Source organism: Carassius auratus, chromosome 10 (genome assembly GCF_003368295.1).
Source record: "Carassius auratus strain Wakin chromosome 10, ASM336829v1, whole genome shotgun sequence".
In the NCBI taxonomy this organism is placed as follows: Eukaryota; Metazoa; Chordata; class Actinopteri; order Cypriniformes; family Cyprinidae; genus Carassius; species Carassius auratus.
Genome location: NC_039252.1, coordinates 10,913,823 through 10,929,057, shown reverse-complemented (window position 1 = coordinate 10,929,057; position 15,235 = coordinate 10,913,823).

The following is a 15,235-nucleotide window of genomic DNA, read 5'->3' as shown; positions in this document are numbered from 1 at the left end:
ATTCATCTAAATTAATCCAATTAAACTAAAACATATAATGGTTTAAATTACTTTTGAATGAAATATATGGCACATTACTGTGTTGTTCTATAAAAATAAAAAACTTTAAAATTGTATATATATATATATATATATATATATATATATATATATATATATATATATATAAATAAAGCAACATTTCCACAATTATAAGTGTATAAATAGAAATTATGATTTTAAAAAAATTATAGGGCTGTTAGGAAAAAATCTAAATCGAAAAATGTTCATTATTGTTTTGTATGAATGTATTATAATTATTAAAGTTAGTTACTTTTAAGGAACAGCTTTTAGTGTAAATAATAAAGGGCATTTTAATAATATTACTGAATGTGCTAATGATACCCAGCTTGTAATATGATGGAAAATATTAAAAGGAACATATTTCAGGTTTGGGCTTGTGAGGGTACAAAAAAATGGTTAAGAAGACTGGGTTCTTTTTATGAGATAAATGGCAATGCCTACATTTCCCTGATCATGTTTCAGATTTAGAATAAATTAGCATTCCTCACTATTTAATGTCTTTGAGTGGACATGAAAAACGTCTACTATACCTTGCTGGACGTTATTTGTAGTCTAGGAGGTGTGGGCGTACACCCCGCAGACCGATGGAGTCCAAGTGCACGGCAGCACCAGGAGAATCGGTGTGACAGCAAGGTCATTTATCAACCAGGGTTTCAGGTCAACCCCCTCCAGCTGCACCCAAGCGTTAAGTAGGGAGAAGGGTTGCTGCCTGAATACAAACCTGCAAAAGAGCGCACAATCTTTCCATGTTAAACAACTCAAACCCTCAAATAGAAAAGCTACAATTTGTGTTCTCATCTTTGAGTCTCTCTGTAAATATCACATTCATTGTTCTCCATTTTTCCCAGGGTTAGAATCTGAATATTACGCATAAATATTTAAGTCCTTTATAAACCTTGAGGTGAAATCAAGCATTCAATCATCTTCCCCGTGCATATGTAAATTTCTTTGCAGTGCCATTCTGTTGTAAAAAGACTTTACCGCAGAACTCACGATACACGCTCCTAAGTGTTAGCAGATGGTGACGTTGTGATTCTCGTGTGCAAGCGTTTGGGGAGAGGCTTCCCACAAGGTTCAGCATTTATTCCCAGAGAAGCTTTAGAGGTGGATGACACACTTGGCATCTGTTCAGAACCTTCAGATATCAAGCTCGCTATATCTCTGATTTTATGTCTATAGATGCAATCATATTTAGCCAAAGGAGGCTCATGCATAATCCCAGTAAAACTAAAACACACAAACTCAATTTAAAAGTAATCTCCCCGGCTATGGTGAGTCCAATCACTGTGAGGTCATTTGGTTATGGCTCATTTAGAGTTAATAAAGGTTTCTGTCTAAGGTGCCAGCGTCATTCACACAGGGTGAGTTTGGCTGTCCTGACAGACTTTTTCTCTGGCTTGGACAGAGCCATCTTTAATGTCTCCACATTTATACATTTGACAAAGGAAACTCTAAATAAATTTGTAATTCTGTTATCTGCTGATCAGCATTAACATTCAACCGAAAATGTATTGAGTTCACACTTTATTTCCTAAAACCTAAAGGGTGAGGTCATTCTTCATAGTGTTAGGAGAGGGGGAAAATGGGAAGAAAAGATGCCTGTGTAGTTATTTTGTACAGTTGAGAGAGTTTGGATTATAAAGGCAATCAGAGTCCATTATGTTAAGCTGAAGTCAGAGTACAAGTTTATTTTTTGTGTGGCAAAATATAGCAAACTCAAGGCTTCTGCTGTAGCCTCAGCACACATGTAATCATTTAATTCTCATAATCTATTAATGGATTTAATATGCACATTTAGATCATTTCAGAAACCTTGTGTAACGACAGATAAAAGAGGAGGAAGCAATTGCAGGCAATCAGATGTTGTTTATTGATAAAGAGTGTCCAGAGTGTTGGCAATGGCAAGGAAGGTCTACGGTGGCGTGAGAAGAGCGGGATGGTGAAGTCAGCGGTGCAGGTGAAGGTGGTCAATGGTTGGAACCAGGAACAGACCGGAACACTGACACGCGGACGACAACACGAATCCAAACCAGCACACAAACACGGAGGACGGTAATCCAGCTAGTGCATGGAGACATAAGAGAGGATCTGACAACAGAGAGAGAGCGAGGTGAGTATAAGTAGCAGAGGTATGATGACGATCAGCTGGAGCGAGACAATCAACACCCAGGTGATGACAATCAACTAAACGAGCACATGGAGACAACGTAAGTACAAAAACAATAACAAAACATGACACGGAGGAAACACTGGATTTCCTACCGTGACAGTACCCTCTCCCCTAGGACGTCACCTGACGTTCCCAGCCTGCTTTACCTGTAGATTGTAATCATCTATAAGGTGGTGATCCAATATGTCCCGAGCAGGAACCCAGCTCCTCTCCTCCGGACCGTAACCTTCCCAATCCACCAAGTACTGAAAACCGCGTCCCCTCCGTCTAGAGTCCAGAATACGATTAACCAAATAGGTGGTTTCCCCATTAACGAGACGAGGCGGGGGGGGAACCGGAGCAGGCGGATTAAGACGGGAAGAAATCACCGATTTAATTTTGGAGACGTGGAACACGGGATGAATCCTCCTGTACGCCGGAGGAAGGCTAAGACGCACGGTAACCGGATTAATAATCTTGGTAATAGAAAACGGGCCAATAAATTTGGGAGCAAGTTTGTTAGAAACGGACCGCATAGGAATATTCTGGGTAGAAAGCCACACTCTTTGACCGACGACGTAACGGGGAGGCTTCGACCGGTGGCGATCGGCCTTAGCCTTGGTGCGCGACCTAGCCTGGAGCAGAGCTCTGCGAGCTCTGGTCCAGGTGCGGTGACACCTCTGGACTAATGCGTGTGCGGAGGGGACCGAAACCTCGGATTCCGTACTGACAAAATTAGGTGGTTGGTACCCTAAACTACACTTAAATGGAGACATGCCCGTAGATGACACTGGCAAAGAATTGTGTGCGTACTCCACAACTGAGAGTTGCTGACACCAGGACGAAGGATTATTGGAGACCAAACATCGCAAAACCCTCTCGACATCCTGATTGGCTCGTTCGGTTTGACCATTGCTCTGGGGATGGAACCCGGAAGAAAGACTAACAGTCGCTCCTAACAATTTACAAAATTCTCGCCAAAATTTGGACACAAATTGGGGACCCCTGTCAGAAACCACGTCTGTCGGGAGGCCATGTATGCGGAAGACGTGGTCAATGACAGCTACCGCTGTTTCCTTGGCTGAAGGTAATTTGGGCAAGGGAATAAAATGAGTCGCCTTCGAGAACCGGTCCACTACGGTTAAAATCACCGTATTGCCTTTAGAGGGCGGGAGGGCGGTGATAAAATCTAGCGAAATGTGGGACCAGGGTCTTGAAGGGACAGACAGCGGTAAGAGTAACCCATCTGGAGGTCGATTGGAAGTCTTACCAATAGCGCAAACTGAACAAGCCAAGACGAAATCGTGGACGTCACGAGCCATACCAGGCCACCAAAATCGTTGCTTGACCAGAAATCTAGTTCTACTAACCCCTGGGTGACAAGCAACACTGGAACAATGACCCCACTGGAGAACGTCTGACCGTAACCTCTCCGGCACAAACAATCGGTTCGGTGGGCAACGAGCCGGGGGCGTTACCCCTTCTAAGGCGGTCAACACCTTCGATTCGACCTCCCACCTGAGCGCGGAGATAATGATGGTCCCCGGTAAAATGGGCTCGGGAGTAGCAGTACGATCGGAACGCTCAAAAAGACGGGATAAAGCATCGGGTTTGATGTTTTTGGAACCCGGCCGGTAAGAAAGTGTAAAATCGAAACGACCGAAAAACAATGCCCACCGAGCCTGCCTGGAGTTAAGTCTTTTGGCGGTTCTAATGTATTCGAGATTCTTATGGTCCGTCCATACAATGAAAGGTACACCCGACCCCTCAAGCCAGTGACGCCATTCTTCCAGTGCAAGTTTGACTGCCAACAACTCTCGATTGCCAATGTCATAATTAACTTCTGCAGGAGATAAACGGTGAGAATAATACGCGCACGGATGCACCTTTCCGTCTGAGGATGCGCGTTGGGATAACACTGCTCCTACCCCCACCTCTGACGCGTCGACCTCCACTATGAATTGACGTGAGCGATCAGGGGTGACGAGAATGGGAGCTGAAACAAAGCAGCTTTTCAGTTTGGCAAACGCAGCCTCAGCTGCGTCTGACCACCTGAACGTCAAACTAGGGGAGGTCAAGGCGGTCAGAGGAGCGGCTAGTTGGCTGAAATTGCGAATGAAACGCCGGTAAAAATTGGCGAACCCCAGAAATCTCTGCAGGGCCTTGCGAGACTCTGGGGATGGCCAATTTACCACAGCCTTAACCTTCTCAGGATCCATGCGAACACCCTCAGTCGAAATGATGTGTCCTAGAAAAGAAACAGACTGTGCATGAAAAACGCATTTCTCCGCCTTGACAAACAATCCATTCTCTAGCAACCGCAGAAGCACTCGTCGTACGTGTTGCACGTGTTCCTGGAGAGACGAAGAAAAAATCAATATGTCATCCAGGTAAACATATATGAACAGATCGACCATGTCTCGCAACACGTCATTAACGAGTGCTTGAAAGACTGCCGGCGAGTTGGTTAGCCCGAACGGCATAACGCAGTACTCAAAATGGCCTCTAGGGGTGTTAAAGGCAGTCTTCCACTCATCCCCCTCCCTGATGCGGACCAAATGATAAGCATTACGTAAGTCCAATTTAGTGAAAACGGACGCTCCCTGCAACCTCTCAAAAGCTGAAGACATAAGCGGCAAAGGATAGGTATTCTTTACCGTTATGTTGTTCAGCCCTCGGTAGTCAATGCAAGGTCGCAAGGATCCGTCCTTCTTTCCCACAAAAAAGAACCCCGCCCCCGCTGGAGAAGAGGAAGGGCGGATAAACCCCGTTGCTAGAGAACTGGATATATATTTCTCCATGGCCGCCGTCTCTGGAACAGATAAAGAATATAACTTGCCCTTAGGCGGAGAAGTACCTGGCAATAACTCTATCGCACAGTCATAGGGACGATGAGGAGGAAGAGAATCAGCACGAGACTTACTGAACACCTCCTTCAGGTCGTGGTACTCCGCGGGCACGCTAGCCAAATCCACTGCTTCCCCCTGAAACACAGACTCAGAAACATTAACACCAGCAGACAAAAGACAAGACAAATGACATTCCTCGCTCCAGCTAACCACAGATCCAAGGCGCCAATTGATGCTGGGGTTGTGTTTCTGAAGCCAGGTGTGACCGAGAACGATGGGGGATTGAGGTGAGTCCGTAATGTAAAATGATATCTCCTCAGTATGATTGCCAGATGTGGTGAGGGAAACAGGTAAGGTGGTCTGAGTGATGACTGGTAGTCTGTGTCCATTGAGAGCAAAGGGTGCAATGGGGTGTTTGAGGGAGGTGAGAGGAATGTTAAGCTTACTAGCGAACTGGAAGTCCATGAAATTACCCTCTGCCCCAGAATCCAACAAGGCGTGATGCTCGAGTGCGTGGGTGGACCACCGTAGACTCACCGGAAGGAGTGTCGATGTAGATGAGGTCTTTCTGGCAGAGATCCCACCCGATAGTAGCCTCCGTCTTACTATCGGGCTTGGTCCTTTTACCGGACAACGCTGGATGTGATGTTCTTGACTGCCGCAGTATAAACATAGTCCCAGGGATCTCCGCCTGATCCTCTCCTCCCGGGAGAGCCGAGCTCGCCCCACCTGCATGGGTTCAAGATCTCCCGGTGGGCTGACCGCAACATCTGAGCGCTGATACTGAGCCTCCGGTCTGTTCGCGAGAACTGCTCTCCCCCTCCGTCTGGTGGCTTGATCGAGTCGATTCTCCACTCTGATGGTTAGGTCAATCAGACTGTTGAGAGAAGTGGGGAGCTCGACGGCGCGGATCTCCTGTTGGATGCGGTCAGCCAACCCATGCAGGAAGTGATCCCACTGCGCCTCCTCGTTCCACTTACACTCCGCCGCCAGGGTGCGGAACTCAATCGAATAATCGGAAACGGACCTTTCCCCCTGACGTAGGTCCGTGAGAAGCCAAGCCGCTTCCCTCCCGGCGGCGGAGCGGTCGAAGACCCGTCTCATCTCTTCCGAAAGTGCGTGGAACGAGGCACAGCAGCTGTCTTGGTTCTCCCACACCGCCGTCCCCCAGAGGGCAGCCCTTCCCGTAAGTAGAGATAAGACGAATGCCACCTTCATTTCCTCGGTGTAGAACGTGCGGGGCTGCAGGGCGAAGTGCAGAGAACAATGAGACAGAAATGATCGACAGAACTCTGGCTCACCCGCATATTTCTCCGGGATGGGGAGGCGTAGTTCGGGCTGGGAAATCCCCCCGGAGACGATCGGCGGTGTGGGTGGCGTGGGAGGCGCAGCGGGTGACGATTGTTGTTGTTGTTGCGTCTGGAGAACGAGCTCGGACACCCTCGTCACCATTGCTTGGAAGGCTCGACCCATCTCATCTATCGCCTTGTCTTGGCGATCCATACGACCCACAGCTCGTTGTAGAAATTCTTCGAGATGAGATGGGGAGCGATCGCCTGCTGCTTCCATGATGGTCAGATCCTACTGTAACGACAGATAAAAGAGGAGGAAGCAATTGCAGGCAATCAGATGTTGTTTATTGATAAAGAGTGTCCAGAGTGTTGGCAATGGCAAGGAAGGTCTACGGTGGCGTGAGAAGAGCGGGATGGTGAAGTCAGCGGTGCAGGTGAAGGTGGTCAATGGTTGGAACCAGGAACAGACCGGAACACTGACACGCGGACGACAACACGAATCCAAACCAGCACACAAACACGGAGGACGGTAATCCAGCTAGTGCATGGAGACATAAGAGAGGATCTGACAACAGAGAGAGAGCGAGGTGAGTATAAGTAGCAGAGGTATGATGACGATCAGCTGGAGCGAGACAATCAACACCCAGGTGATGACAATCAACTAAACGAGCACATGGAGACAACGTAAGTACAAAAACAATAACAAAACATGACACGGAGGAAACACTGGATTTCCTACCGTGACACCTTGGCGTTTCACCGTTTTTGACAAGTTCAGTAAATTCGGTCTTTGACAGTTGTTTTTCATCAAATCCTGATAGATTTATTTCAACACAAGGTCATGAAAATGTAATGCTTATATGTCAGGAAAGAAATCAGAAAGACATTTGTGTCTTATCTGTCAACTCGAGTGGGCTTGGCTAATAAAATCATCTCCAAGTGAAAAACGGATGAGTTCTAAAGGATGGCTTTCCAGCTTTTGTGCAAATTGTGATTTTGTGTGGATGTGTGTGAGAATATGCATAAATTGAATCAAATTCAAAGCAACGAGCTTTTCTTTGAAGTTGTTTTCTCTCTTATTGCTTACAATTTGGGAAAGATGATGTAATTAGGGCTGGGCTGTGTATTAAGCATGAGAAGATGTTCAAGGTCTAAAGTGAAACAAAGGAGACAGATATAATTGAGACGACAGAAAGCATAAACATTATGTGAAGCATGAAAAGTAGCCTCTTCTGAATCCAGAGACAATAGCAGTTAAGTGTGATTTCATAGGCTTGTGTTTTTATAGACGCAGACAGTGTCGATTTTTAAAAATGTAAACATCTTTGTGCTATTGTGCAGATACTGATAGATTTTATTAAGCATCAGCTTTCAAACTGCAGATCTCTTAAAGATAAACTCGTGGGAGATTCTGTCAGTCCAAGATACACTACACTGCGGATATTTGTGCATTGACTTTGGGTTTGTATCTGTTTCTAAACAAGGGGAGTCCACCTTTAGTTACTATGCCGCCCGCAGTTGGAATAGACTAGACTTAACACTCATCTGTTTAGCTGTGCATTTATTGAATGAGCACTGTGCAATGTCCAAAGTGATTGCACTATATTTTCAGTTTTTTTATTTTATTTTATGTAAAATCATTTTATAAATGTTTTAAATTCATTTTAAATAAGTCAAATTTTTTATAATTTTAAAAGTTTTAAAATTGATTGTTTTATTCTTGATATTATTTTTCTTTATTATTATTATTTTTTCTTTATTTTATGTAAAGCACTTTGAATTACCATTGTGTATGAAATGTGCTATATAAATAAACGTGCCTTGCCTTGCCTTTCTCACCCCTATGCAGAAATATAGATGGACAAGTATTTAACTGCTGTATGGCTATGATTATCCCCTCATATTTTATGGTATTTTTGGTTTGAGGATTGAATGAGGTGAGATTTTTCACATGTGGCTAAAGTTTTGCAGTATTGGTTTTATTATTAAGTTTTATATATACACCATTCAAAGCTGCATTTATTGAAGAAGAAAAAAAAATGATAACATTGTAAAATATTGCTACAATATTTTTTATATAGATTCAATTAGAACAGTATCTAATTTAAATTATTTTGAAATGTAATTTTCGGCTTCAATTCTTAGGGTCACGACCTTCAGAAATCATTCAATATGCAAATGTTTATCTGACCTGCTTTTAAAAGGTTCTATATATGCATATAATATGTATTGCAAGACAAAATTTAATAAATTAGTGGGCCTTTCATAAGCAGGTCTTTGAAATCACTCTACTGCCCTGTATTGTCCTTTAAAATGGCCTTTTTGAAAACAGGAAGTGAAAAATCCTGAGAACTTCCCATGAGTTATTTTATGCCCGGCACTGTGCTTGGGGAGAGCAACATGGCCGCCTCTGCCCAGGCGACAAACCTCAACGTCAGCTTCCTTCCTTGCGGTGCCCTAACTGTGAAAAGCAACGTGGGAAAGAAAGAAACTCTGGACAACACATGGCCTTTCCTCTGCACTCTGCCTAGTCATTCAACATTACACTAGAACAAGCATAACAGTTTGGACTAGTGTATTATTCTGTATGAGTGCGTGTTTGTGCATGTACAGTAGTATAGTATGTGTGTGAGAAGTGTGTGTATTGAAGGCGTTCCGTGATTATGCATTTGTGAGTGATTGTGTGTGTCAGCAAGTATGTGGACGTTTGTATCGTGAACACTGAGAACTCTGTACAGTTTTGGCATCATACGCTGAAATTTCACCCTTATTGTGCTGTTTTCTTATCTACGTTAATCGTTTCTTATCAGTCCAAGAGTGAAACAGAACTCAGTTAGAAGCAGATCCAGACTCGACAATGTCCTGCAAGGTCACACGCAGGGGTTATATCCATGGGCCTTTATTTCCCCCCCTTCTATGGGCCTATTCTTGCCATTATGGCACATAAACAAGATTTTAAGGTCTACTGAAAAAGCAATCAGCATTGCTAAAGTCATCCTCTACCTCAGCCATTCTCTCAGCTTTGGCAAGTTAAATGACGAACGACCAAAAAATGGAAAGATAGGGAGGTCAAGTGCCAAAAAGTACGCAAATGGATATCTCACCTGCTTCCTGTTTATTGTTATGGAGATTGTTGTGCCTCGGTGATAAAGTTGTTTGTCCTTCGACCCAGAGAATGTTGGAAATGGTGCTGCTATAGCTTCTGTCAACGCAGGAGGCCAAATCATTCAGCTCATCCATTTCCGACAGTAGTGCCTGGCCTCTGAACTTCAGGAAGGATGTGTGAGACATGCGGAAGGTCTCGGTGTGAGTATCTGTTCAGCAGGAAAACTTGAATGACAATGAAGAATATTTGTGTTGGACAGCCTTAAGAGTTTTCTCCATCCTGCACATGGACACTTTTTAAATTAAAATCCTTATTTGGCTTGACTGCAGTGATGCTAAGCCTGTTTTTATCATCTTAGTAGCCTACAGTACACTTTAATGACAGTTTTTATTAACACAGCAACACAATCTGAAAGATCATATTAGTATTTATTTATTACCTTAAATATGAGTTTCCCAATTGCAGAATCACCAGAAAGGTGACTATTTAGAGCAGTGAATGTTATATGGTTGTCAATCAATGGGATGCTACCTACATTATATTCCTTATTGCAATGAACACTTATGAATTAATATTTTAACAGATTCAAAAGCAACTGAGATCAGTCAAAATCCTCACCATTAATTTCTACTTTTTACGTCTATTTGTGAACATGCAATGAGTGGCTTGCACTCACTTAATAGATGGACAACTAATTATTTAAATATGTAATGACAACTACCAATAATGAAAACCCAAATTTGGGTATTTTGAGATAGGTAGTAGTATTGCGGGAGCAATCAAAAGTGCATTAGAGAGAACCACATGCCGCTGGAAAACAACATGAAATTTAAAATGCTGCTGGATTTGGGTCAAGAACCATTTTAAAAACGTGATAACTCCCCCATCTGCTGGACTGCATGGTGACTTGGCTCTCAAAACAGGTCAACTAAAAGGACACGTCATCATCTATTTATGAGATTGAGATCACTCATCTGTTTTTAAGAATTAGGATGGAAGGGAAAAAAGCTATTGAGAACGATCAAAATTGTTCTTCCAGCTCAACACCAAAGTCATAGGTCTGATTTACAGGAAACACACAACTGCTAGAACGTACCCAAAATGAACTGGAAGTTTTGTTAAAGTGTTTTTTTCTTGAACTCAAAGCATTTCTTTGACTAGAAATGTATTTCAAAGTCTGGGAAATGTTTTTAAAAAGCATGTTTACAGCTGTAAAAGTGGTTCACGGAGATGGAAAAATGTCTAATAACTTCAAATTTAATATCAAAATACCATGTTATGCATGGTACGTTTACAATAAAACAGGTGCAAGCAGCCAAAAAGAAGTAAAAACAACATGTCTCCTCACAATCTATTGAAGAATCCAGTTAAAGTGCTCAGACTGCAACAGATGTTTACTTTTGTTTCATCATTCAAGTGCGCCCTTGACAGAGAAGATTTGTTAAACAGTAGATCAGGGTGGACATTAGAGAATGTAAATAGGCCATCATTGTACATGCAGTGAGATCTCATCAGTTATCTAGTCAATGGATTTTCTGCCTCATTCAGAACAATCAGACTAAATATTTGGACAAATACATTTGCCTATAAACATATGTTCAAGAAGGCACACTTGTTAAATCCCAGTACGTTTCTGAAAATGAAAAAGGCGAAATACTGGCATGATATCCTTTTATAACCACAAATGAGGATTTATAGTCACAACACTCAATTTTTATATGCTATAAAGCTCCAGCTATGTTCCGTTAAGCCAGTCAAGTGGCTGAGCTTTAAATCAAGTCTTTGAAAAGCATCAAAAATATAAGAAACTGTAGTATTCTCAACCTTTGGCCTTAAAGTATATATCTTTAAATAAACAAGTATCATATAAAAGGCTTTAAGTAGATGATCTATTCTGTCATCTACTCTAAATTCTGGGAAACTGATTCTCATGTTTTTTTTTCATTTACCAGCGATGCCTAAAATACAGCGCATCTTCTTTGCAAACTCTGGGAAAATGTACAATATGGAAGCAAAATAGCAACAAAGCTATTAACTTTAGCCTGGAAATTCTCACAACAGATTCTAAATTAATTTTCCTGTCACAGTTCGTCCTCAACAGAGCATAGCGTTGCAGCCAACATCTGCGGACGCACACAGGCATTAAATTCAGTTCAAACGCAACCACTAGTTGGCTGTGCTTCTCCGGTTATGATTGTTAGAGGTTACAGTACGTTTTGGTCCCCGTTCCTGGCACATGGTACAGATACAACCAGCCATTATATTTCAGTAAGTCTAATAATTCTCTCTCCCCACATCAGTGTGGATGAAAAATGTTCAGTGAGCTAAATTGTGGAAGAGTGTGGGTCGGCTTGTTGGCTTCTCCATTAGCAGACGAGAGTCAAAAGTCACACTGATACCCCGCTGTGTTTCCCATCACTACACACAGATAGCCCAGGACGGAAAAGCAAGGTAGTGGTTTAATATTTGGGAGATCTGCTGTACCACTTAGAGGTTGGCTAGCTGTCCACATCACAGGGACCTCTGATTTGCGGCCTCTGTAATTATCATGCAATGGACTATTTTAGTGATATTCGACTATGTATTAGACCAGAAACCACGTAAGATCAGGTTTCCATGGCAAGCCTGGAAGTCCCTGGCAAAAAATAACAAACAAAGAGAGCTCGATCAAGATTAAACGTGACTGTCGGAGACCCATGGCAGTGCTGAGGTTCGGTCAGTTCAAGCAGTGCACTCTGGGAATGACTGGGGTGTAGATACTGACTGCCAGCATATACTAACAGAAGCACACCCTGGTTTTATATTCCATTTGGATGTTCATTGTCAAACTGTAAATTGTATGAGAACTAGAATTATAAATTAGTTTAACATACAGAGGTGCGTTTTCAATGTCAACTGAGAGGAAATTAAAACTCATAAGTATTTATACAATTTATACGAATTAATACTAATGAATCAATAATTAAATTTAGCATGAATCATTTTAAATTAATAACAAACATAAATAATTAAAATTATATAATATTAATAATTAAATAATTATATATTATTTATTTATATTATTTTTTTAATTATTAAATCAAATTATTAATTTCAAAGTACCCTACATTGTAAAAATGTTTTTGTTGAAGTAAAAAAAAAAAAAAAAAAATATATATATATATATATATATATATATATATATATATATATATATATATATATATAATTAAATATATATATATTAATGGAGAAAGTATTAAAGAAAAAATACTTTTTCTGTTTTTCTTCTTTAAAATTTCATGTTTAATTTAATGTTTCTTTGTAATTATTTGTGAAATTTACTAGGAATTTTTTGTATTTAGTGGAACTTGTATCTACGCTGACTTTTAGTTTGTGTGTAGTCGCTTTTTATATAACTTAATGAACGCATATAAATGTAATTTGTTAGATAATAACAATACATAATTTGTTAAAATTATATACCTGGATGGGATTTTGATTGGAAAAATTGGTACACATCTTTCTCTTTTTAGTTAGTTAGTTGTTTAATAATTGGTCAATTAGCATTTGGTCATGTCTTTTCAATTTTCATATGTCTAAAAATAAGTGCATGACACCCCTGTTCAGACCTTCGATGTCGTCAGAGGTTTAAATCAAATTTCCAAACACAGTGCCACAGAACATGACTAAACAAATACTAACACTGACATGAGAGTCTCATGAATGTTTCTCATTGAACAAAGAACAAAAAACTGAATTATTTAATGCGGTCAACATGTAAGACCAATCCAGCTCCATTGCTAAACACCAGATGCTACTTGCATCGAAAGAAGAACCAATTCAAACATATTAAAATGTCCTTTTTAATAATAGGGACGATATGATCAAGTCCATATAGATGGAAGTTTCTAACATCTGGTGTCCGTCTGTCACTTAGTGTAAAACAGAGGTCCATTGAAAGTGATTGAACAGCCTCATTATAAAGCTGTTGAGTTTGTTGTCCTTAACCCCGGAAGAACATTTGCATTAGGTATTAATGAGTACATGAAGATATTTCATTCTATAACAGAAATTACACAGTCATATGTTAAGATGTCTGATTTGAAGTTAGACAAAAGGATCATAAGGACATATAGCTATATTAGAAAGATATACTCAAGCAGCTCTAAAGCTCTTAATTTCCTCACCCTCTGCAAAAGAGAAAGGTGGAACGTTGAACAAAAGAAAGGAAATTGTTGGAAACATGGCAGTTAAAGAAGAATGAGAAAGTTGTGCTCTATATTCACACTCTGTGTAATTAAATATGAGCAGCATGGATGAACAGTGCTATCAATTCACATGTGCAGTACTTTCCTCATCCAGCTGGACTCATAGCAAATTGTTTTTGTAATGTTTTAATGATAATATTATTAAAAGGACATAGAATAAAAACATGACCAGGCCAAAGAAAGCTGTGTAGAATTCCATTATGAGTTAGGAATGTTTAGGTAAACATATTATTTACAAAGTTCTATAGCTCTTGTCCTCTGCATTTTCACTTATTAAATAATTGAGCTACCAAAAAGAATGTAATTCTATTTCTGCGATGTTTAAAAAATGTCTATCAATCTATTTGTGCAAAATCAGTGCAGAAAAAGAAAATTGTCTGCTTATTTTGTCTGAACAAGTGTTTATGTTTATAACCGTTTATATATTATTATAGTATCAATATTTTGAATTATCTTTTATTTTTATATTTTTCCAGTATTCATTTTTTTTTTTGTAATTTAGTTGTTCCTTTGTCATTTTAATAGTTTATATATATATATATATATATATATATATATATATATATATATATATATATATATATATATGTGTGTGTGGATGTGTGTGTGTGTGTGTGTGTGTGTGTGTGTGTGTGTGTGTGTGTGTGTGTGTGTGTGTGTCTATGAATGGGGAATGAGAGGGGGTGTTGAGGCCTGTCAATTTCCTGAGCATGATGGGATATTAAACAGAGGTAGAGCAGGTAGACACGCTCTCCAAAAAAGCATCAAATGATCACAAACTCCAAGTGAGTGTGTTGTGGTCAGAAGTCTCACACACAGTCTTATGATGTGGCAACAACACATCAAATACAGAACACACACATTGGCCCACCTGCTGCGTTCTGTATTCTGTATGTGTGTGTGAGACAACAAAGAAAGAAACACCACACATTTTCACACAGACCACCTTTTACATTTTATAAACCACAGAGTAAGCAGTTCTGAAGGGCGTTTCAAATCTACTACAGAACTTTAACATGCTTCATGTTGTGCAGATGTATATTCTGTGATTCGTTCACTGCATCTGTAACGTTACAAATGAACTAAAGACTCAGGAAGTTAACTAATCATTTGCGTTTTCCATAATTGTCTTTGAATACATAATCATATCCTAATTTGGAATATGATCAAATATTGCATATGTGAACATGTACAGTGATTTTGACATTTAGTTACATTTTAATGATTACTTTGCTAAACGAGAACGAACAAGAGTCAGTAAAGTAAGCCAATCTTCCTTGACCTATAAACTTTTTATTTTAAATGCGTGAGGGTTTTTGTTGTTGTTTTGCAGGAATGAGTCAAAATTATTATCATTAATAAATGAAAGCCTGTCACAAACACTACAAATAGAGTTTAAAACTTGTTTGAATCATTCATTTAACCTATTAAGTACTTTAAAATAGGTTTTGTAAAATTCTACATAAAGCATGAAGATACAACTCTGAGATGTGTTTGCGTGGCTCTGTGGATCTTTGTTTGTGGTG